The sequence below is a fragment of the Panthera leo genome, chromosome B2, assembly GCF_018350215.1.
Source record: "Panthera leo isolate Ple1 chromosome B2, P.leo_Ple1_pat1.1, whole genome shotgun sequence".
NCBI lineage: Eukaryota > Metazoa > Chordata > Mammalia > Carnivora > Felidae > Panthera > Panthera leo.
In genome coordinates this window covers 1,593,658-1,616,969 of record NC_056683.1, presented here as the reverse complement: position 1 = coordinate 1,616,969, position 23,312 = coordinate 1,593,658, and the positions used below count along the sequence as shown (strand labels likewise).

Sequence of the window (23,312 nt, the reverse complement as noted above, 5' to 3'; positions counted from 1 at the left end):
CCCGACAGCGCTCCGCGGCTGTCCCCGCTCTCTCAGCCCTGGGACTGCTCGCCCTGCGCGGGGGCGGCGGTCCCACCCAACAGCAGAGGGAGGGGTCCCTTGTGAAACATTGTCTTGCGCCTTCAAGCTCTTCCTCCTTCACAGTCTGCCCCTCCGACGTGTAAGGGTGCAAACAAGGGCCGTGTGAGCAGCGCGCGTGCAAACGGGAAACATTCAGGTGCCGGTGCTTGGCTAGAACCCAGAGCCTCCTCTCTGAAACCTGCCGGCTTCCTGGTGCAGGAAGACGGTGCATCTTTGGTTCTGAACAACTGGGGGGTGGGGGACAGAGAGGAGAGAAAAAGAGGAAAAGGTCCCGGAGATTGTAACGTGTCTCTAAGGGCACTTTTTCCCAGTGAGGAGAATTCAAAGGCTGTTATTTGAGAACCAGGACACAAAACGATAGGAAGTGCCCCAATGTGCAAACCAATATTAGATACGCACGGAGAGGAAGTGGTGCATGAGCCTGGATAGCTCAGCTGGCAGAGCATCAGACTTTTAATCTGAGGGTCCAGGGTTCAAGTCCCTGTTCAGGCGTATCACTCTCGTTTTGCTCTGAGCACCCAAAGGGTGTAAGAGAGAAGGGTTCCGCTTCTTGCACATTGACTGGAACTTTGTCTACTCTTTGATTTGTAGGCGCCACCTCTATGGAGATTGCTGGCCTGGAGATTCACACTTTTATGGGGTTTTTAGAGAAGAGTCGTCAGGTGACTGGAAAGAAGAGCAACCAAAACTTCTGAACTCTAAAAACAAGAAAAAAAAATTGACACAAAAATAATTTGAATGACAGTGGCAATTTCATCAGAAACCATAGAGGCCAGAAAGAGTGGCATATATTTTTTTTAATTTTGGAGACAGAGTATGCAACAGAGTGTGCAAGCAGGGGAGGGTCAGAGAGAGAGGAGAGAGAGAATCTCCAGCAGGCTCCCCGCTCAGTGCAGATCCTGATGTGGGGCTTGATCCCACAACCCTGAGATCATGACCTGAGCTGAAAAAAAGAGTTGGACACACTCAACCGACAAGCCACAGGCATCCCAAGATGGCACTTTTTCAAGCGCTGAAAGAAAAGGACTGTCAAACCAAAATACTATATCCAGAGAAAATATCCTTCAGGAATGAAGGGGAAACAAGATACTCCAGATCAAGGAAAACTAAGATAATTGCTCGCAGCAGAACTACCCTAAAACTGGCTCCAGTAACTTCTCCAAACAGACAGAAAATGATACAGAAAGCAATGTTGGGCATCAGGAAGGAAGAAAATACATTGTAAGCAAGAAACATGGCAAATATAGTAAATTTTCATCATCTGGAGCTTTCTAAGTTAGTGTTTGACAGTTTGAAGGAAAAGGTATAACATTGTCTGACATGGTTCTAATGTATGTAAAAGAAATTGCTAAGACAAGTACATTACAAATGAGGAAGGGTAGAGTGACAAGAAGGGAGGTAAGGTTACTACAGTTCAGGCAAAATGGTGACACGAGGATACCGTGGGAAGGCAAATCCACATGATGTAAGTCCTTGAGCAGCTGCTGAGATCTATGCGAAGGGAGACAGTCCAAAAAGCTACACATAAAGGAATATGGAATCCGAAAGATGTACAAGTAGTCCATAAAACAAACAAAAAAAGGAACAAAAAGCGAAAATCGCAGAACCAAGCAGAAGCAAAAAAATAAAATGCCAGACTTAAGCCCTAATGTATCAATAATTGCATTAGATATAAATAGTCTGGGGCGCCTGGGTGGCTCAGTCGGTTAAGCGGCCGACTTCGGCTCAGGTCACGATCTCGCGGTCCGTGAGTTCGAGCCCCGCGTCGGGCTCTGTGCTGACAGCTCAGAGCCTGGAGCCTGCTTCAGATTCTGTGTCTCCCTCTCTTTCTGCTCTTCCCTGTTCATGCCCTGTCTCTCTCAATAAACATTAAAATTTTTTTTTAAAAAAAGAAAAGAAAAATAGACAAATCCACAATTATACTTGAAAACTTCAAAACCTCTCTCAGAATAATTGATACAACTGAACAGGAAATGATCAAGCATAAAGAAGAATGCAAAAATACTATTGGCCAACAGAATCCATTTTTTTCTCATTGTTTTAAATGTTTATTTATTTATTTATTTATTTATTTATTTATTTTAAAATATAATATATATATTTATAATTCCAGGCCCTCAAAAGCAATCATGGTAGTTAAGAACAGAGTTTTGAGTCATTATGATAGAGACCAACTTGAAACATCTCTCGTGAGATGAAATTGGGAAACTGGCATTAGAACCCCAGAGTTACTTGAAAATCACCTTTCGAATGTTCTTCCAAAGCGCAGGAATCAGGTTAGCATCATCATCCAGCTGGGCGTCGTGGCCATGGCCTCCAGGGGTGCGGGGGTGGGGGGGCAGCTGGGGCTCCTTCCCTGCAGGTCCGTTCCAGGACCACACGACAACTGAGACCACCCGCCCCACCCCTCACCCCACCCGACAGTCCTCCCAGCCTGCAGTTTACTAGAATTCCATCCATTTGAACACTTGAACGTCACTGAAAAATAAATCAATACAATTTGGTTTAAATGTCAGTTTCTTCAAGAACTGATGTTTCAGTTACAAATAATTGAAGCTCCTTTTTAAAAAGAAAATTCGACTCCCTCGAAATCAACTACTTCATGTGAAGGAAGAAGGCATTGTTACAATGGCGCAGAACCGTCCTCAGACTCTGATGGGTCCAGCTGAGCGCCTAGCTGGCAAACGTCTTGCCCGCGTCTTCCTTCCCTTGTACGTCCTCTTGCCGTGCGTGAACGGGATGTACCGGTACTTTATCATGTGCTTAATTTGCCTCTTCATGGTGATACAGAAAAGCATGATGAAGTACATCACCAGGATGGGCCAGAACACCGGGACATTGAAAACCTCAAAGAAGGTACAGGCCATGGCCACGAGGATGCCCTTGGTCGCCGCGTGCCAAAACTTAAACCCCGGAAGCCTTCGAATAAAGGGCCGGAACTCCTCATTCTGTTTGGTTGGTAACGAGGGGCCGTCATCTGAGTCTTCCATCAAGGAAGGATCCACTTTCGGAGAAAGAAAAGCTATGAAAAGGTTGAGGTGGTAGATCCCCAAGGCGTAGGTCACGATTGTACCAGCCCTGCAGCAGGTAGACTCGAATCATGTACACGAAGCTCAGGCCCAGCGTCACCACCCATCGCACGGCCGTGTAAGGCGTGGACTTGTCTAGCCAGGACTGATAGATCTGCCGAGTCTTGTGAAGAATCTGCACACCACAGAAGGTTTCCCATGGACAGAATCTCCCACGCTGTCACCTTCAGACATCCTGTACCTCGCCGCTCCCTGCGGTGGAGCGCAGTCTCGAGGGCCGCGGGAAGGAGGACGCGGGCAGGCGGCCGCGCAGGCGCTTCGCACGGTCCCAAATGTTTATTTATTCTTAAGAGACAGAGCATGAGTGGGGGAGGAGCAGAGAGAGAGGGAGACACAGAATCCAAAGCAGGCTCCGGTTCCGAGCTGTCAGCACAGAAACCAATGCAGGGCTTGAACCCAGGAACTGTGAGATCAGGACCTGAGCCGAAGTCAGACACACAATCAACTGAAGCCACCCAGGCACTCCCAAAACCCAGTTTTCTTATCCAGTTTTATTGAGATGTACGTGACATAGAGCACTGTATACGTTTAACACATACAGCGTAACAACTTGAGTTACATGTATTGTAAAATGATTATCGCAATGACTTTAGTTAACATTCATCATGTCATAGATACAAAAAAAAAAGAGAAAATATGTGTTTCTCTTTGTGATAAGAACTGTCATAAGAATATATATATATATATATATATATATATATATATATATATATATATAATTTGAGGGGGGAGGGGCAGGAGAGAGAGAGAATCTTAAGCAGGCTCCATGCTCAGTGCAGAGCCTGACACCGGGCTCCGCCCCACGACCCCGGGATCATGACCTGAGCTGAAATTAAGAGTTGGAGGCTCAGCTTACTGAGCATATTTGTAAAAATACTATTGAGTCTATTTTGAAAATGACAGAAACTGATTTGTCTGGCAGAAATTCCCTTATCTGACTTGCAGAGCTGGTAGAACAGGATGATAAGAAAGAAGGATGGACTTCACTGAGGAAGAATCTAGAAAAGTATCAAACACAAAGATCTTTGAGTTCTGACGTGTGAGTGTGTGTGCATGTGTGTAAAATGCTGGTGGTGGCAGGACAAGAAATGTACTGAGCTCTCTGGTCACATAAAAGCACAGTTAGGAAAGTCTCCAGAATTACTGAGTGATGTTTCTTTGCATTACACAGGAAGAATCTGGATATTGGTTGGATTCACGATATTTATATTAAGGACGTGGGCTTTGTTTTTCCTGTTTGCCCATGAGCACCATAGGAACTGTTTATTGAATATCTATTACAGTAGCTGGACTGTGTACGCACAGTGCTATTGGAACGCCCGTGTTTGTAGAGGTACTGGACAGTTTCTCAATGGAGAATCTTTTAAAGATCTAAACATTGTGTTCAAGGCAAAGAACACACTCACGCCCTGTTATATGTAATTCAGGAAGCCTACAGGTAACAAGACTGTATTGCACATATGAAACTTACTACCAGTAGATCCTAAAAATCCTCATCTCAAGAAAAAAACTGTAACTATGTGTGGCGATGGATATAATAAGTAGACTTCCTGCGATGATCATTTTGCAGTGTATACAAATATCAGATCATTATGTTGTGCACCTGAAACTAATATAGTTTTATAGGTCAATTTTATATCAATTTAAAAAGAAATAAATGTGAAAGAATAGATTTAAAGAATAGAGCTAAAGTGTCACCATTGTGCCACCATCATGGTAATGATTGATTACCATAGAAAATTTATCCACCTATTTTGAAACTGTGGGTAAAAGGGGGCACCTGGGTGGCTCAGTGGGTTCAGTGTCTGACTTCAGCTCAGGTCATGATCTCACAGCTCTCGGTTCAAGCCCTGTGTTGGGCTCTGTGCTGACAGCTCAGAGCCTGGAGCTGCTTCGGATTCTGTGTCTCCCTCTCTCTCTGCCTCTCTCCCGCTCATGCTCTGTCTCTTTCTTTCTCTCTCTCTCAAAAATAAGTAAATATTTTTTTTAAGTGATGGATAAAATTTTGGTGAGGAATGAAGTACTTGTTTGACCTCAAATGTTTCTGCCCATTTTACAAACTAACTGAAGGGAAACATTACATTTAGTTAACACCACTCATAAATGAAAAACGCTTATGTGATACACTGAGAACGAGCATCGTTTGTATTTTTGCCAAAGTGTGTAACCCGAACCCAATCATGAAGAAACACCAGATAAGCCCAAACTGAAGGGTCTACTGGCTTGAGTTCCTCAAAACCACCAGCGTCAGGAAAGGAAGGGTTGAGAAGCCATCCCAGATTGAAGGACACAGAGAACAAGAAAGCCACCTGCCGGGCATGATCCTGAACCGGGTCCTAGACTGGGGACAGTCGCTCAGAAGGACTTTTTTTAATGATTGGTGGAATTCAAGTACAGCTGGGTGTTACGTCATAGTACGCTATTAATGCTAACATTTCAGAAATTTAACTATTAGAAAAAAGACCTGGCAATATGCACGTTATTCTAAAATCAGAAAAAATAATAATTTGTGTGTTTCCTTTTGGGGGGAAGAGAAAAAACAAATGTGGCAAAACGATTGAAGCGGAGAAATCCGGGTTCGGTGGCGGTCGCTCCTGGCACAGGAAGCCGTGTCTGTGTCTGCAAAGCACCGACCCACCGACCACGGAGGTCGCGAGCCGCGCTGCCCGCGGACCGCAGGGGGGTCACCGGCCGTCCAGCCGCCGTCGCGGGTCGGGTCCCTGGTTCGCGCCGTCGCGGGTCCCGCCCGGGTTCGGGTTCGGGTTCGTGTAGGGGGCGCGACTCCGAGGCGCGCGGAGGGCGAGACGGAGGGAGGGCGCCGGAGGGGGGCGGGGGGCGTCCCGGGCGGCCGCACCTGCTGCGGGAACCTGAGCCAAGGGCGCGCGCCCTTCCAGCCTCGCCCATAATGCGGTGCGACAGTCACTGGGTTTGTGGGGATCCCGGGTCCTGTGGGGTCGGGGGGTCGGGGACCCACACTGTTTAAAAGCCGCAGCTGATTCTGAAAACCAGAGGGTCGGTCGGGCCGAGGCCTGGAGACGCCGCCGCGGACTGAGGCCGGGCTGGGGGGGCGGGGAATGGGAGCTCGGCGCGGGAAGTAGGCGAGGGGGCCCCGGGGGCCCGGGAGCGGGCGGGGCGGGGGTGACAAAGGCGAGCGGAGGGTCGCGTGAGTGGGAGCGAGAGGCCGGGGGTGGGGGGGGGGGAGAAGATCGGTTCCCGGTCCCGAAGGGAGCTGAGCGCGCGTTTTCCCCGGACGGTCGCACCGGAGAGGAGGCGCGCGGCGGAGTCGGCGGGGTCAGTCGCCCGGTGCGGTCGGCGGGGTCGGTGGGGTCGGCGGGTCCGCGCAGTCGGTGCGGTGGGTGCGCGAGCGGGGTCCGCGGGGTCGGTGAGGTCGGCGGGGTCAGCGTTGTCGGTGGGGTCGGTGCGCCCGGCCGGGCCGGCGGGTCGGCCGGGTCTGATCCCTGCGCGGTGACGGCCCGAGAGGAGCTGCAGGTGGGAGCGGGGTCTGCCGGCGTCCGCCCGTCGGGCAGCGGGAGGAACGAGTGTTTCCTGGACGTTGAGTGTTGAGGTAGAAGCCGTGGCACGGACCCTAAGGCAGTAACTGGTGCCAGGACGGCGGGCACCTTGTGTGAACAGGTGCAGGGTGTCGGCTGGGTCCAAGGGCCGACGGCTCGGGACTGTACGTGAGCGGTGACATCTGTCATGTAAGCAAGCCTCTGGAATCCAGGTGTCTGTCTCAGAATCTCACCCCGCTTCTGCAGGGGCCCCGGCGTTGCCCGTGTCCGATTCTTGGGGGCACAGGGAGAGGGCCCTGTCACGGCCCCCTCGTAATAGAAGCCCTTGTAAGAGCTAAGGGGGACAAGCAGAGACTTAGGCTTAGTGGACAAGGTACAGATGTGAAGGCAGCAGGGGGAGGGGGAGGCGCAGGATTTCTTCCATGGAGGGAGGAGTGGCCTGCGAGCCAACAAGTCTCGGCCCGCTGCACAAGCAGCCATACCGGAAGGAGATATTTTAATCACAATTCACTCATAGTATAGTTTTTTAGCAATTTGATCCCAGACGAGAGAACTGGCCAAATTAGTTGGGACGGAGAGGACATTTCGGTGTTTGCCATAGGGCTAGAAGTCCTCCAAGTTTAGCTTTCTGAGACCCCCAAATAGTTTGATGGAACCCCTGGCATTTTGGTAGATCAGGTCTCCCGGCGCCCATTGGAGCTCATCCACAGAAAACTCAGGGGCTGTGTGATGGGACCCACAAAGTCACCTAAATTATTGTCCAGGGGATTGGACCTGGAATCTGGAAGTCTGCTCAACAGCACCCTAATTCCACATGCCCTCTCCAGGTCCTTTCTCACTAACACCCCACACTCCATGTGCTTAAATGCTAGAGAAAGCACTCAGATTAAAGAGAATACGTGGAATGACCACATTACCCCCCTCGAAAACGGCCTCCTGGAACAAGTAATTGGCCCCAGGGAGCACCACCAATCAGCAGCCAGGCAGACTCCAGGCAGTCCCCCTCGGGAGTGCCCGCTGTAGATTTTGTCACCGGAGAAGGGAATCTGGAAATAAGGACATCCAGCCTGGTGGAAAGTTAGACTTAGAGACTGGAAACAAATTTAATTCCCTCCCAAAGACAAATGATCCGCCAGGAAATAAGTCCACAGAGAGCAGCAGTTTTGAAACCATCCCGCATCGAAATTCCTGAAAAGGTGCTGTTAGGGACTGAATTGTGTGTCCCCCCTCCCCATCTCCAAATCCATATGTTGGTGTCCTAACTGCACAGTGTGACTGTATCTGAAGATGAGTCTTTAGGGAGGTAATAAAGGTTCAGTGAGATAAGGGTGCCTCTCACAGGAAGAGGAAGAGACACAAGGCGTGTGCACACGAAGGAAAAGCCACGCGATGGGACAGCAAACGGAGAAGGCCGCTGTCTGCTGCCTCCTGAAAAGGGCTCACCAGAAACCATCCCTGTGGCACCTTGATCTTGGCCCCCAGAACTGTGAGAAAAGAAATTTCTGTTGCTCGAGTCTGTGGTATTCTGTTATGGTGACCCTAGCGACTAATGCAGGTGCCACCAGTGGGTCAGGAACTCCTAGGTGTTCCCTGGCCACACAGAGCAGAGGCGAAAGGACAGAGGAAGTGGCTGCCCTTCACCCGCAAAAGCGGCCGACACATCTGTGTTCTCGTCACCTTTGCATCTCTTTCCCATTGTGACGGAAAAGCCTTTCCTACTTCCTCACGTGAGGGCCTTCATTTGATGTTAACGGAGGTCTCCAGGCAATGTTTTGTTTCAAGATTTAAAACAACGGTGAAAACGGGGTGAGTGAAGAAATGTAGGGAAGCAGATATTATGGAATATCGATTGAGAATGCGTTGATCCACGTTTATTTCTTTCATGTTTGGAAGGCCCCTATTGAGGTCCCTGGCCAACCCCCCCCCCCCCCCCCCCCCCCCCCCCCCGCCCAGTCGTCCAGCATCCTTCGGCTCGCTCACCCCGGAGGGCTTGGGGTCCGCAAGTGCTGGGGGTCCTGTAGAGCAGCCAGAGGAGTAATGCTGCTCTCATTCTGCGTTTGGCCCAGAAAACAGAAAGAACCAAAGAAAATGTAGGTAGGGCGATGCTGTTTCTTCTCCGTTGTTGTATTTCCCTCTCTTTAATAATAGCACACGGTGGGAACCACGGTGAACCGCTACTTCGTGTGCGCGCTTTTGTTCGGGTTCAAGGGATGTTGTTAGGGTCCCGTCCCTCTGGGTGGTGTCGGGGCTCACAGCAAGAGATGAGGGAGAATTCAAGACAACCCATTAGGTTTTTCTCTCCATATGTGCAGGAATGGGACAAAAAGTTAGGAGTGCTAGATCAGTGTTTCTTGAAGAGAAAAAAAAAAAAAAAAAAAAGCTACAGCTTGGAGGTGCCGGGGATCGAACCCGGGGCCTCATACATGCAAAGCATGCGCTCTACCACTGAGCTACACCCCCCTCTGGGAAAGCTCCTTGCTAAGGATTATCTGGAAATAAGTTTTGTTTTCTGAGGCCCTTGATTCCTGCCTGTTGTGGTGGTTCAGTGTTAACGGGGCTCCCGCGGCTACTTTGAGCAGGAGACCTTCAAGAACCAAAGAGGGGCACTGATTCTTCAGAGTGTAGAACTCGAGATGGAAAGGAAGACCCTGGAAACGTGTCCGGTGATAGCCAAGAAGTGTCTCCTGTGGCTTCAACACGTGTTTACAGTTTCCTTCTCCCATTCCTGCCAAGGAATTAATCAAGCCCCAGTTTTCAGCTCTTTTGCTTTCCTTCAGATATGTCTTACCCTGAGACACAAGGCTTTGGTAAGTCAGCATTTTCCGGCCTAAAATGGTTCATAATATTTCTTGTTTGCTCCATTGGAATATTAAGTATCAGATTTAATAGGGAAAAGGCATCACGACCCTAAAAGGAAACCCTAGAGTGATGCATTCAGCATTTCACTGAAAGGATCGTTTCTCTTCAAACTTAGGAGGCCCTGACAATTGTCCAAAATCTCTTTTTCAAAAGGCATTCATTAGGCATGAAGGAAACAGCTTTGGGGATGGAGAGAAATGTTGGATTGTGAGAGTGAGACCAAAGGTAAAGAGACACAAGATTTTAAGGTCAAGGGAAAAATTATCTATTTATTTATAGGAAACATCATGCCATTATCAAACAGAAGTGCAGAAAACAGGTTATAAAAATTCTTTTGGAGATGGAGGGAGGGGGGAAGATGGGAACATAAGGAACATGAGCTAGCTTTGCTCACATTAAATTTGAGATACATGCAGCGCACTTGTGAGGATGCTACACGGCCAACTCAGGATCACCTGGGCTTCAAGCCTTGGGTTTGTGAGTCACTGGGAGACCCAAGAATGAGAAGCCAGGTAAAGACCAAAGAGTGTGCTCATTAGCGTTCACTCCTGGACATTTCTTGAACCCTGGGACTTATCCTGGTTAAGACTGTGTTCTTTGAACTACATGAGAAGATGCTGAGAAAACCCATTTCCTGGTACCGGATTTCTAGTGGTTAAGTGTTTCACATTCTGGTTTCCCCATATATGAGCTTTTGCTAATATTCCTAAAATGACAGTGAGTCCTTTCTGAAATTGGAGGAATAAGATTTGTCTGGCAGACTAGTTCTCTCACTTGGCTCATGGAACTTTTATTTCCTTTATTTTCTTTTATTTCCAGTATGGTTGATAATGCAGTGTTAAATTAGTTTCAGGGGTACAATATAGGGATATGGCAATTCTATGCATTACTCACTGCTCATCAGGACAACTGTGCTCTTAATCCCCTTCACCTATTCTGCCCGGCCCCCCACCCACCTCCCCTCTGGTGACCATCAAGTTCTTCTCTGTAGTTAAGAGTCTGTTTCTTGGTTTGTCTTTTCCCCCCACTTTGTTCATTTGTTTTGTTTTCTTATATTCCACACCTGAGTGAAATCATATGGTATTTATCTCTCTCCAACTGAGTTTGCCGTGCAATTCCTGGGTCGTAGGGTAGTTTTATTTTTTATTTTTTGAGGAGTCTCCATACTGTTTTCCGGAGCGGCTGCACCAGTTTGCTTTCCCACCAGCAGTGCAAGAGGGCTCCTCTTTCTCCGCATCATCACCAACATCTGTTGTTGCCTGAGTTGTTAATGTTAGCCATTCTCATAGGGGTAAGGGGGTATCTCATTGTGGTTTTGATTTGTATTTCCCTGATGATGAGTGATGTTGAGCATTTTTTCATGTGTCGGCCATCTGGATGTCTTCCTTGGAGAAGTGTCTCTTCATGTCTTCTGCCCATTTTTTAATTGGATTATTTGGTTTTTCGGTGTTGCGTTGTATAAGTTCTTTATGCACACATATATCCACATAATAATGGATACTCTCGTTTTCCGGTTGCAGAATTGTCCTTGTACATACACGAGCACACACCACACACATTCTACTGCAACATTGCAGGGGTTCTTTCTCTGCAGATTCCCCCCTGCAATTGTTGTGTGGATTAAAAACATCACACACACACCCATCAAGACAGAAATGAGTTGTAAGGGTAATGGCATGTAACATATTGGAATTTCTTAGGTTGTAAAACTTTAAATGAAATATTCGCTATGTCAGTTAACGTTTCATCCAAGACCTCAGTGAATAGGAACCAAGAGAGTGTGACAAAAACGCGCCCCCGCCCTCCCCCACGTGCCGGGGCAAAAGCCAAGCTGCCGAAACCCGGGGTCGAACCAGGGACCTTTAGATCTTCAGTCTAACGCTCTCCCAGCTGAGCTATTTCGGCTGCTGGAAGGCCCCTCCTTTAGTCATTCTCCAATTGGTAAAGTCTGCATCGCGGGGCCAGGGTACCCTTCCTCCCCCCGCCCCCCAACGTGTCCGCTCCCACTTTGCTCGCAGGCATCCGCTTCCCCGAGAGTTGGGGGTGGGGGGGGGGGTGGGAAGGGATCCCGGAAACCCTGCGCGAGGAGAAGGCCTTCGGAGGCAGCGGGTGAGCTGGAGGAGGAGGGGCGGGTAGAAACGGGTCAGCAGGTGCTCCCTGCGTGGTCGCCTGGGGTTCCCCACGACGCGAATGCCGCTCGGGGATGCAGGGAATTCAACACGGAATTACCGAGTCTTCTCCGGTCCTTTCTCTGTCTTGCTCCTCAGGGGCCGAGCAGCAGGAACAGGGCTAGTGGGCACGTGGGGGTGGTGACTGGCTTCTTGCTCGGGGTTCAGGAAATCCGGACGAGCCGGTGTTTCCTCCCTGGCTTCCCGGAGCGGACACTGCGGCGGCCGAGGGGAGACCCCAGGCGGGGACTCAGGTAGAGAAGTTGGGCGGGGACCCAGGGAGAGACCTTGGGCAGAGACCTTGGGCGGAGACCCAGGGAAAGACCCCAGGGAGAGACCCTGGGCAGAGACCCAGGGAAAGACCCCGGGCGCGGACCCAGGGCGCAGGTTGAGGCCGATGAGGCCCTCCCTTTCGCCACAGCCTGCAAGAGGAGTTGTTCAAAGGAGACGAGTACTGGAGTGCCGGAGACAGACAGGTAGACGCGAGAGCGTGGGTATGAACCCGCTCTCTAGGAAAGGGCGGAGCCCCCCTGAGCCACACCTCTCACTGCAGAAATGCCCTCACCCTCCGGAAACATGAGCCACATTTCTGAGGAGTCTTCAAGGACAGAAAATCCACCGTGTCAAACGCCGCCGTGCCCTAAACCTCTGAACGGGACCCCGTGCTAGAAGTGTAAGAGGAAGGCAGGCCAGATAACGGCGCTTCTGCTCAAGGACCGCCCTCCCCATCAGTCCCTCCCAAGGCCCCCGCCCCGCCGAAGGCCCAGGGCATTTTTCCTGCACGGAAAAACCACAGAGATCTCCGGATGGAACTCTCTCCTGTGTCCTCAACCTCTCTCCCCTTCGTTTCTTCTTTCCCCTTCTTCGAAAGTTTGTCAAGCCCTCTCCGCGTTAGGAAGAGATGAGCCACAGTCTCAGAAGGCATTTCAATACTTACAAATTACAACTACTCTTACCTGGCATATGTGAAGCACTTCTACAAAACGCTAAGAAAAAGACTAAAATCTCGAAAAGAAAGAGCAAATTAAGACGCACTTCACAAAAGAGGATCCCCATATAGCAGTAGGCGATTTAAAAGGTGCTCAACGTCTTTTGCTAGCAGGGAGATTCAACTTTAAAAACAGTGAAATACTCCTCACCAGCATCAGGTTCTGCTGAGGGTGCGAAGCAGCTACAAGTCTCAGGCATCTCTGACCAGGCTTTCCAGCCACCCACACACCCGCGCTGGGAAACTATTTGAAAAAAATTTTTTAAAGATTTTATTTCTAATCTCTACACCCAAAGTGGGGCCCAAGGTCACAACCCTGAGATCAAGAGTCGTGTGCTTCACCAACTGAGCCAGCCAGGCGCCCCCAGAAATATTGGCTGGAACTAAATATGCATATGACCTGTGGCCCCGAGACCACACCTGTGCGTGTGCCTAAGAGAAACGCATGAGTATTTCCCTTGTGGAGGGGTGCAGAACTGCCACCCCGAAATCTGCCACCTTGGCATCTTGATTACTTGGAACTAAAGGGACTTGACAAACAGCTGGTGTGAGGACACTCTGATTCTCCTTGGTCTCTGAAAGCAGATGAGTGTCCCCTGTACCAAGAGGGCACAAAGCATCTCAGCACCAGAGACAGGGGATTTAGGGCAGAGAAAGTCAGATAAATGAACCTCGTTACTTCTCCACCGTTTACTACCCCAAGCCCAAACCCCTTTGTCTTGTCACTCCTTCGAGTTTCGTGTTTCTATGGGGCTCTCATATATAAAGAATTAAATTTGTTTTCCCCCTGTAATTTGTCTCACATTAATTTATGTTGTTAAGTGCTGTTGCATTTGCTCATGAACGCTAAAACTACATTTTTCTGTCATTTTCTGTCAGTGCACGACTCACATGTCCCACACCTGTTTTAAATCACAGAACATTAGCATAAACCCAGTTATTTGAGAAAATGAGAGAAGAACTTGAATTAAGAGTACAAATGTAGAGGGGCACCTGGATGGCTCAGTTAGTTAAGCGGCCGTCTTTGGCTCAGGTCACGATCTCGTGGTACATGAGTTCGAGCCCCGCGTCGGGCTCTGTGCTGACAGCTCAGAGCCTGGAGCCTGTTTCAGATTCTGTGTCTCCCTCTCTCTGACCCTCCCTCGTTCATGCTCTGTCTCTGTCTCAAAAATAAATAAACGTCAAAAAAATTTAAAAAAAAAAGAGTACAAATGTAGAATTTAGAAGCATTCCTAATTATCTTAGAAGTCTTACGTTAATTACTGGACCAGCATAGAATCCAGAAAGGGAAAAGGGACAATTTTTCACCTACACTAGAATGACATGAACATGGACAGGAGTGCTTGTGGCCACGTTAGACGTTCAGCCAACACCCAGCGCCCTCCAAATGTGCTCCAGCAGCGAAGGGAATCAATACCTTGTGGTGTTATCTTGTGATGTACAGTTTCCATCCAAAGGAACGCCTAGGGGGCAACGAAAACTTCCACGACCATCACTATGGATGAATCTAATTGTTTTAAAACTGGAGTGAAATACTCAAATGAGTACATATCATATGATTCTATTTCTATTTCAGAACAGGAGAAAAACACATCTCTGGTGGTGGAGGTCAGAAAGCAGAGCGGATCGTGGTAAGAGGGGGAAGCTCCGGGAGCTTAAGAGTCTTGGGTCTTTGCCAGGGTGCTGGTTACCGTGGTGCTGGTTACCGGGACGTCTGCATAGTCGCAGCCCATCAAGCTCGTTCATTAAGGTTTATGCATCTTACTTTATAATTAAGCCTCGATTTATGTAACAAGAGAAGAAGAAAGAAGGAAAGATGTCCTTGCGAACCTCCTTGCCTCCAGTACCTCCTGTCTCCCCAGTGCTTTTCAACCTGCGGCTCCCGGCTGCTGCCCTCTGTGAGCACTAGAAGCTCCCGCAACAATTCACAGAGCCAGGACCCTCACTCCTGTCAACAATCTCCGCGATTTTCAGAATTTCGGGAACGGTTTTCTCTGGAACCAGGAAATACAGTGAAGGACTGAATTTCAATAAAACCCTACGTGTCTGCATGGGTCCTCAAACGCCAGTCTCCACGTCCAGGCTTTTTTTTTTTTTTTTTTTTTTTTTTTTTTTTTTTTTTGCCTTTAGCCAAGAGTTGGTAGGAGTGTAAAATTTGGATGTAAGGTTTGGGATGAAAATCTCCCAAACTATTTTGGTTCTTTTACCGATTGCTTCTCCCCAGCACAGAAAACATTACCTACTCAGGGTTTACCCACAGCCCCGCACGTCGCGCCAACCAGGCCCGGGCTCGGCCTGAACTGGGAGCACAGGGAAGGAAGAAGAGTACAAAGTGATGTGGACGGGAGTCAGCACAGAGACTGAAGCGGGCGGGTAGGGACGCGGGGGTGCGCTGGACTGCAGGGAAGGCTTGGAGTGCACACCGCGGGGGCGGAGGGTTGAGGCAGGGAGGGGCGAGGCGCTGGGCAGGGCCGAAGGGGAGGAGCGCAAGGAAAAGCATCCTGGGAAGGAACAGCATCTGCGGGCAGGTGCAGCGGCTAGTGGACGCCCGCATCTCTCCGCAGCTTCGTGCCGGTGTGAGGCCGCAGAGGCGCGCCTTCTCTCTCAAGGGACGCGGGCTTGTCCCAGAGGGGATGTGGCCCATTTTGCCTCGGACCTTGGTGGCTTCGGAGCCTCACCTCTCCTTGGGCCTCTGGCCGGACAGGGTGCGCGCTCTGAGGCCGCGCGAGGCTGACGTGTGGTCGCAGTTCGGGAGCTTCGGGGAGTCCGGGAGTACGTGGACGCGGTGGGGGCACGTCCCGCCCGCGCCCCTGGGATCGGCACAGCCAAGACGCTGCAAGCGTGGTGCTTTGTAAGGTTTTGCCTGACATGCAAAAGGTAAGAATGTTCTCGTTTGTTGGCCCGCTTATTTCCAACTCTCAGAAGCGTATTGGAACCCGACTTTCTCCTGAAGAAACGCTTCTGGCATTTGCGACGCGCTCCTTTCCTTCTCACACCCGGCCCTTGCCTCAGCAGGCGTCCCAAGAGCGGGGCTCGGCCTTGGGGAGCCCGGGGCCCCGACAGGGCTGATGCTCGCGGCCGCCACCCCATCCTCGGGCCAGCACGCGGGCAGTGCGGGTGAGTCAGCTGAAGGTTGGTGACCACCCCGCGTAGACAGGTAGGAAAAGGTGAGGGAGTTTTCTGGAAGATCCCTGGTCTCTTGGCTTCTCTAGAGGGAGAAGGAGGCTGCTTTTCTGCTCTCTGGATGCTTGGAACCTCGACTGCTTTTTCCTTCGGTGACTGATTTTCTTTCTTTTTTTTTTTTAACATTTATTTATTTTTGAGAGAGGGAGAGACAGAACATGAATGGGGGAGGGTCAGAGAGAGAGGGAGACACCGAATCTGAAACAGGCTCCAGGCTCCGAGCTGTCAGCACAGAGCCCGACGCGGGGCTCGAACTCACGGACCACGAGATCATGACCTGAGCCCAAGTTGGATGCTCAACCGACTGAGCCACCCAGGCGCCCCAGGTGACTGATTTTCTAAGACGGGATGGCGTGTCCTCCTGTGGGCTTCTGTTGAGGCGCCTTGACATCAGAATCCAGAACTCTGGAAAGTTCCAGAGACAGAGGGTGGCCCTGGAGACTCAGGAGATTGAGGCCGAAAAAGATGTATGGTGTTGCGGTGGGGAGAAGAGCTCCTAAGTTCTGGGGGAACAAAGAACTGAGCGTCCCCTGACTGGTCCTGGCCCCAGGACCTCGGTGCCTGCCTTTTCAGACGGAAACGCCCCGGGGCGCCCCGATTTCAGCACAGGGGACCACTGTCGTGTCCACACTTATCATCCTTTGCAGCTTAACGGCTTTTCCATCACTAAGCCCCAGAGTGTGAGAGTCTCTGACAGAAGCCGTGGCCACCTGCACATCAACCATCAACCGCTGGCCGTGAACCTAGGAAGGTTTGCGTGCAAGTTTCCAAGCCGTGTAGACTTGGCTTGTATAAGTCATCCGGGTTGGGGAGGAGGTAGGACTGTAAACCCGCAGGACAGCGTGAGTGCTTAACTCTGATCCAGACCCACATGGCTCTTCCCTTGGGCCACACAGACCCCATGCCGAGTGCTTCCAGGTCCCACAACCAGACCCCGCGCGGTTGGAAGGACTGCTGTTGTTAGACGAGGTTATTTAGGCCCTAAGAAGCCTGGAGGCCAGCCTGGAGGAGGCCGTGGCTAGCCGTGGGGAGGGTCAGAGGCCCGTCCGGCCTCACTCCAGAGAAGCCCCATCACCCCCGACGGCCCCGGGTGGCGGAGCCAGGACAGAAAGCCCCTGGTCAAATAAGGAAGGGAGCCCCCAAACCCTACTTCTAAGAATCCCCGCCCCAAGTAGTGGGTTCTCCACCCCCTTGTTAACAACTGTCAGTAACAGAAACCCCGACCCCTTGGGCTCACACGCTCTCACATCTCAAGACTGTACTCACCTCAATAAACGTTCCTGCTCGTACCCCTCATCTACCGTGGTGTCTCCCCTTGAATGCGACATCTTTTCCATGGCTGGGTCAGGGCTCAGGGCCTGGGGTCTCCCAGGCTCACCTGACAACACTACCCTCTGGCTCCTGTAGCGCATTGATGGGGCCCAGGTGCTGGTGATCGCTGAGAGTGCTTGCAGATTGGGTGATAACAGAATCAACAACAAATAACCTCAGTGAATGAGCTCGGCCACCTCCCTGCTTCCCAAAGGGGTTAAGAATGAGCGGCGGCATCAAGTAGAGTTTCACGGAGATATTTGGAGCAGCGGTAGAGGTTAGAAGTACGGTGGAACAAAACTGGAGGTGCTGGGGATTGAACCCAGGACCTCGTGCATGCTAAGCACGCGCTCTACCACTGAGCTACACCCCCTCACTCTTACTTAGGCCTTGAAGCCCTTTCATGACCCTACTGTAACTGCAGTTGCCTGAGTCTCAGGGTTAATCATCCAAGCCTTTATGTTTAGTTCCGTCCTTTCTATACTCCATACACTACATCCCCTCTGAGGCTCGGCTGCCCCGGAAAAAAGGCGTTTCAGTTCCTTGTTCACGGTCAGCTCATGAGCAGCCCTTCCCAGAGTCCACTCCCCCTGGGATCCCACTGCCCACAGGCTCTTCCAGTCCACCACCTGGGTGCATCCTGGGACACGACGTTCTCTTGCGGGGTTTCCCAGTATTACTTTCGGTGTCCTTTGACTCTTGGATACATCAATGCTTTATATAGTAAAAAAAAAAAAATTAAAAAAAATTAAAAAAAAAAATTAAACTCCCTCAAGTGTGTGTCCGAAGACTCTAAAGCTGAATACAAACAGAAACAAATTGAACATAGAATAACCACATAGAGGAAGAACAGATACAAGCAAATGTTTTACACAGTATTTTGTTTTAATTGTAATGACAGAAAAAGCGAATCTTAACCTTTATGTAGCAGGGTTATCATTATTATTTTTTGTAGTGTGTAAGAGTATAGCAATTGTGATATTTTGTGTGAATTTTATTTATTTTTGTGTGTGTGTGTGTGAATTTGTGTGATTGGAAAAGTGAATACATATTTGGTGTTGGAAATCAAGGCTCTCTCATTAGAGAAGGAAGAAAGGAAGGCATAGTCCTGTTGACTCTGGACAGGAATTAGAGCCATCAGTATGAAACTGTATATAAATCTGTCACTTCCCCCCAGATCTGTCTGCTAACAGGGCCTAGAAGACATGATACTTCTGTAACAAAAAGCAATGCTAGCCCGCTATCTTGCTTTTTAAATACCATTCCCCACTCAAAGGAACCAGATACTTTTAGAAATCACTGACTCTAGGACTGGACCAGGGAAAGTACAAGATGAATCTGAGATATCTTTCTGTGCTATAATGTAGGTGCTTAAAAGTGAAGGGGGCAGTTCAAAAGGATCCAGAGGCCAACTTGAAGGGCCTCTCACTGGTCAAATCAGAGACACTTCCAGCATGAATAATGACAAGTGATTATAATTCTTGGATACTTAAATCAATATGGAAGAAGGGAAAGTTTTCCTTACAGTGGGGTGTGAACTAATAATAGAAGTAATAATAAGGTTAGAAAATCACCACTTTGCCACCATCAGAACAATAATAGAGTCAGGCAAAATTCATAAGTCAGTTAAAAGCATAGGTAAAATTTTGATGATGATCAGAATATTTATATAGTCTCAGAGTATTTCCTTACAGGTTTATTAATTATAAGGGGGGAATGATCATTTTAAGGGGAAGAAGCCTGGTAAACACAACCTTAACAAAGTGATCAAAGCAAACATGACTAATAAGCCTGGTGTGATGCAGGGAGACATCATTCCTGTGACATTCCCCCAAATATTCACAACCCAAAGCTAGTCTAATCACAACATTAACTGGGGAACATGTTGATCTCATGAAAAACAAGAAGTGTGAGAAACCATTCCAGATTTTAAAAAGACTAAAGGGTAAATTCCTACATGATGCTGTAATGGACCCAATTTTGGGACAGAAATTTCTACAAAGGAATTTATTAGCAAAATTAAAGCTAATAAGACTGCATATTAGACAATACTATTTAACCAGTGTTAAATTTCCTGACTTCAAAATTTGTGCTGTGGTAAGGAAATGTCCTTGCTCTTAAGAAATACATGCTGAAGTGCATAATAAAAAGATTATGATGGAGGTTTACAATAAAAGGATTGTGGATAAAAAGACACAGTATCCAAAAATGGTTTTGAAATAGTTTAGAAAAGAATAATGTTTTTCTCCCTTTGTCTCTCAATAGGATAGATAGATGATAGATAGATACATGATAGGTAGATAGAAAGAAAGAAAGAAAGAAAGATAGATAGATAGATAGATAGATAGGGATTTATTGGTTGTTGAGGGAGAGGCAACACGGTGCTCTGAAATGATCCCAACATTTGGACAGTATGTGCTTCTCAGGTGGTTCCCATCGTATTGAAAAGATTGCTAAGCAGAGACAAAGTTGTGAATTTGCCAACTTAGAATGTTAGAATTTAGCAGGTGTTTTGCTCTGTTTCGCTTTCACACTCCTTGCTTGTGAGTTACTCATCTAAGGACATCTGAAAGGGATGAATTTCTTTCTCCAGAGCTGGGAAGCGAGCGGGGCCTGCCTGGCTGGGAAGAGAGAGTGAGGCTGTGAGACCCAACACTCCTCCCTCTATTATTCAGCGGCAGTGATGGGAGCGGGTAGTTTGGGATTGAAACCATAACAGCCCTTTGGTGGGGCCATCAGTGGACTAGAAACTTTGAGCAGTGCCTGGAAAACGCAGAGTAGAAGTTTGGACAAGTAGCAGAAGAAGAAATGGCTGCTCTTTCGCAGCAGCGAGGATGCCTTAGACACCTGCGAACTATGTCTTCTTGTTTTGGCTAATGATTTCCATTTTGACGCAAACAAAAAGTTTTTTTCTGCCACCTCTTCATAGTAGCACGGTGGGTGTTAACTGACATTTCTGGGTATACTTTTATGTAGAGATTTTACTTTATTATTTTTTATTTTATTTATTTTGAGAGAAAAAGAGCAAGTGGGGGAGGGGCAGAGAGGGAGAGGGAGAAAACCCCAAGCAGGCTCCGCGCTGTCTGATGCGGGGCCTGAACCCGTGAACCGTGAGATCATGACCTGAGCCCAAGTCAAAAGTCAAGAGCATTTAACCAACTAGGCCACCCAGCTGTCCTTAAGCAGGGATTTTAAAAGAAGGGACTGATTGGAGGGAAGGAAATCGGACGGTTTGAGCCAGCAGTCGGGCCCATGCAGGCTACTGAGTCATTTAAAGCAGATTTTTTTTTTTTTTTTTTTTTTTTTTTTTTTTAATGTTTGGCAGGACTCTGGCCTCTTTGTGCTGTCCTGTGGCGGCAGCGGCCACCCACTTAGCACCTGCCTCAAACTTCGGGTGATGGAGACAGAAGAGGAGGAGTCGAGAGAAGACTGTGGTTCCTCCTAAAAACTTCACACAAACAAAGGAACTACTTTGCCTCAGGCCTCTGGTTTCCTCCTTTTTCCGTTTGCCCTTCTCTCAACAGTGGTGGGAATAGGGGCGAACTGACAACTTTGTTACTATGGGGGCAGGCTTCTTGTGTCGAGCGGAGGGGTCGTAGGCGGAACACCGGCGCCCAGCGAGCCCAGGTGTCGTTCCCGCGGAGGGAAGCAAAGTCTTTGCGGGTGTGAGGACAGAAGGGTCTCGAAACGCGGAACCTGCCCTGGATTGTGCGCTAGGCCCAGCCGATCACAGGGGTCCTTACAGGAGGGAGGCGGAGGGGGGAGGCCAGCGGGACCTGGGGGCAGGGGTGGGGAGATGCGGCCGCAGGGTGAGCAGCGGAGCCGGGCCGCACACCTGTGCGTTCAGCCTGTGCGTGCGCAGTGACGCGTTACACCTGCCGGAGGGAACCGACCGCGCGCCTCTTCTGCCCGCAGCCTCTGGTGGCTTTGAGGCTCGTGGGGTCTAAACAGAGTAAAAATTAACGTCTTGGGTCCCGTGTTGGTTTTCTGGTGAGCGTTCTGCCAGGGAGTAAAGAAGCAGAAGGTAGGACAGTGCAACCTGCACCTCCTAAAGACGGGGTGGGGGGGCGGCTGGAGGTGCCGGGGGTCGAACCCGGGGCCTCGTGCATGCGAAGCACGCGCTCTCCCACTGAGCTACACCCCCCGGCCGCCGAGGCCCCCCGCACCTGTCTCCATGGGGTGGAGGAGCCGCAGGTGTGGGGGGGGCGGGGGCGGGGGGGCGGGGGGCGGAGGGACTAGCCTTTTAGCAAACAGAGCTCGAAAGGGGGCACAGAATATTGGAAGCGCTTGTCAGAAAAGTGGCCGGCTCTTCCCTGGCTTGAACACGTCTTGCTGTTTGCTGTCCGCTCCACGGGGAAGGGAAGGGCAGGGCAAGATTTTCTTGGGAAAACCCGGGTGGGAATCCATACCACAGGCCTTTCGGAGTTTCAGAGTCGGATTTATCACAGCCTGAAGGCAACTGAGCAGGCCGGAGGGGGCGTCCAGGGTAATAACGCTTCGGTGGCCGCACAGGGATAGGGACCTACTGGGTTTACAGAGCGAGACCCAGATGGAGACGCGCGAAGGGACCCGTCCTTCAGCCCAGAGATTTGTGGTCCTTGATCTTCCAGAGAATGGGGGGTGGGGCGTGGAGAGGAAGGGGTGGGTGTGGTTCGGGGCACGTGGAAGTTAAGGGATCCGTCTCTAAGGTCGGCCTGGGGGTGCCGCACGGCGAACCCCGCCCAGTGCCCAGACCTGACTGTGGGGGTGGGTGGGCGTGAGCAGAACAAGTATAATAGCAGAAAGAGAGCTGAGTGTCCTGGGAGATGTGGACTCAGGAACTCGTTTACTGATGGTTCTGGGGGCGGGATTCTGAGGGGGAGACTTCTTCCCAGACTGACCCTGAACCCTACAATTCACACTGGTTAGCCCTGCGGCCTTGAAACTTCCATGGGAGACCCAGAAAGACTCATTTCCTGACACCAGGCTCCTAGTTGGTATTCTCTCTTCTTCGTTTTACATCTTTTTAAGTAAGTGTGTCACTGAGCCTCTTGAAATTGAAAGGACATTATTGGTTTGGCAAAATTTCTCTCTTGGCTGGTTCATGGGGCTGCTAGAATAGATAAGAAGGAAACACAAGTGGCAGGTTTCACTGGACTCGAGTGCTTGAGAAGTGCCCCCCACCGAACTCTGCAAGCTCTGGTACGTGGTTGTATGTGCATGTGTGTGTGTGTGTGTGTGTGTGTGTGTGTGTGTGTGTGTAAGTGTAAGAGGATGGCTGGAATATTATCTAGGCTGTTCGATGCTGTGGAAACACAATTGTGAAAACTCCCAGGATCATCCAGTAATTACCCCTTAAATCACTCCTGGAGAAACCTACATATCAGCAGGAGTACTACAAGTGATTCACAAAGAGGTTGGGGTTCTTTTTTTCTGTTTGCCCCAAGGTACACTGAACAGCATAATTGTTAATCAATGTTCTTTGACAACATTCAGACTCTCCATCCACCGCATGATTGAAAATATCTATTCCGAGGGAGATAGTAGGATGAGTTTCAAACGTGATTCTTCTAGTGAAATAACCATTTATCTCATAAAGTAGAACTCAGACCCTGAAGACACATGAAGCGTATTGCCAGTGCATCTAGGACAGGTGGAAACATTGTAACTGGTTGGGTGCCATTTTTAAAAAGGTGGCAGGCCAGCAGGAGTCCTTTTTTATGTGGGGAGCTTTTGTGCTCCAGAATTCCAATCCACACTTAGGATCCGTGTGTGTTTACAATGTCTCACCTTGTTAACATGGACAGAGAAGATTAGTTATACTGCTCTAATAAGTCTCCTATCTTGACTGAATGTGAAGAAACTTTCTACACTAGGTAGTAAATGATTAACTCATCCTTCTTCTCCAATTAAATGTGCCTCTGAAAAAAATAAAGCACTGCCTTTTCAGTTAGAGTGTCTACATGGCCTAAGGGATCATGTCTGCTCCCACATTCCTGTGCAGCCCATGGTCCTACCCAACTGCTGCCTCCTGCACATTCACAGATGGTCCCACACATGACCACATCGCCTTTCCTCTAAGAGTTTCTTAATCTGTAATTTCTCCCTGAGAAAGCTAAACAAAAGATAAGTTTGTTGAGAT

General features: G+C 49.4%; 1 long non-coding RNA gene, 5 other non-coding genes and 1 pseudogene across 6 annotated transcripts; 2 read left to right on the top strand and 5 right to left on the bottom strand.

The window, feature by feature from the left end:
- The first annotated feature begins 500 nt into the window (after positions 1 to 500).
- On the top strand, positions 501 to 573 carry TRNAK-UUU. Its single transcript has one exon. It is a non-coding gene; the product is annotated as a tRNA-Lys (tRNA).
- Positions 574 to 2,689: 2,116 nt separating this feature from the next.
- On the bottom strand, positions 2,690 to 3,344 carry LOC122218924 (annotated as a pseudogene).
- A 5,073-nt stretch (positions 3,345 to 8,417) lies between these two features.
- Positions 8,418 to 14,733, top strand: LOC122218923. Its single transcript, XR_006202171.1, has 3 exons — positions 8,418 to 8,488; positions 14,274 to 14,328; positions 14,475 to 14,733. It is a non-coding gene; the product is annotated as an uncharacterized LOC122218923 (long non-coding RNA).
- Positions 9,071 to 9,142, bottom strand: TRNAA-UGC. The gene has a single exon. It is a non-coding gene; the product is annotated as a tRNA-Ala (tRNA).
- On the bottom strand, positions 11,374 to 11,446 carry TRNAF-GAA. Its single transcript has one exon. It is a non-coding gene; the product is annotated as a tRNA-Phe (tRNA).
- A 2,759-nt stretch (positions 14,734 to 17,492) lies between the features above and the next one.
- TRNAA-AGC lies at positions 17,493 to 17,564 on the bottom strand. The gene has a single exon. It is a non-coding gene; the product is annotated as a tRNA-Ala (tRNA).
- Positions 17,565 to 21,263: 3,699 nt separating this feature from the next.
- Positions 21,264 to 21,335, bottom strand: TRNAA-CGC. The gene has a single exon. It is a non-coding gene; the product is annotated as a tRNA-Ala (tRNA).
- Between the last annotated feature and the right edge of the window lie 1,977 nt (positions 21,336 to 23,312).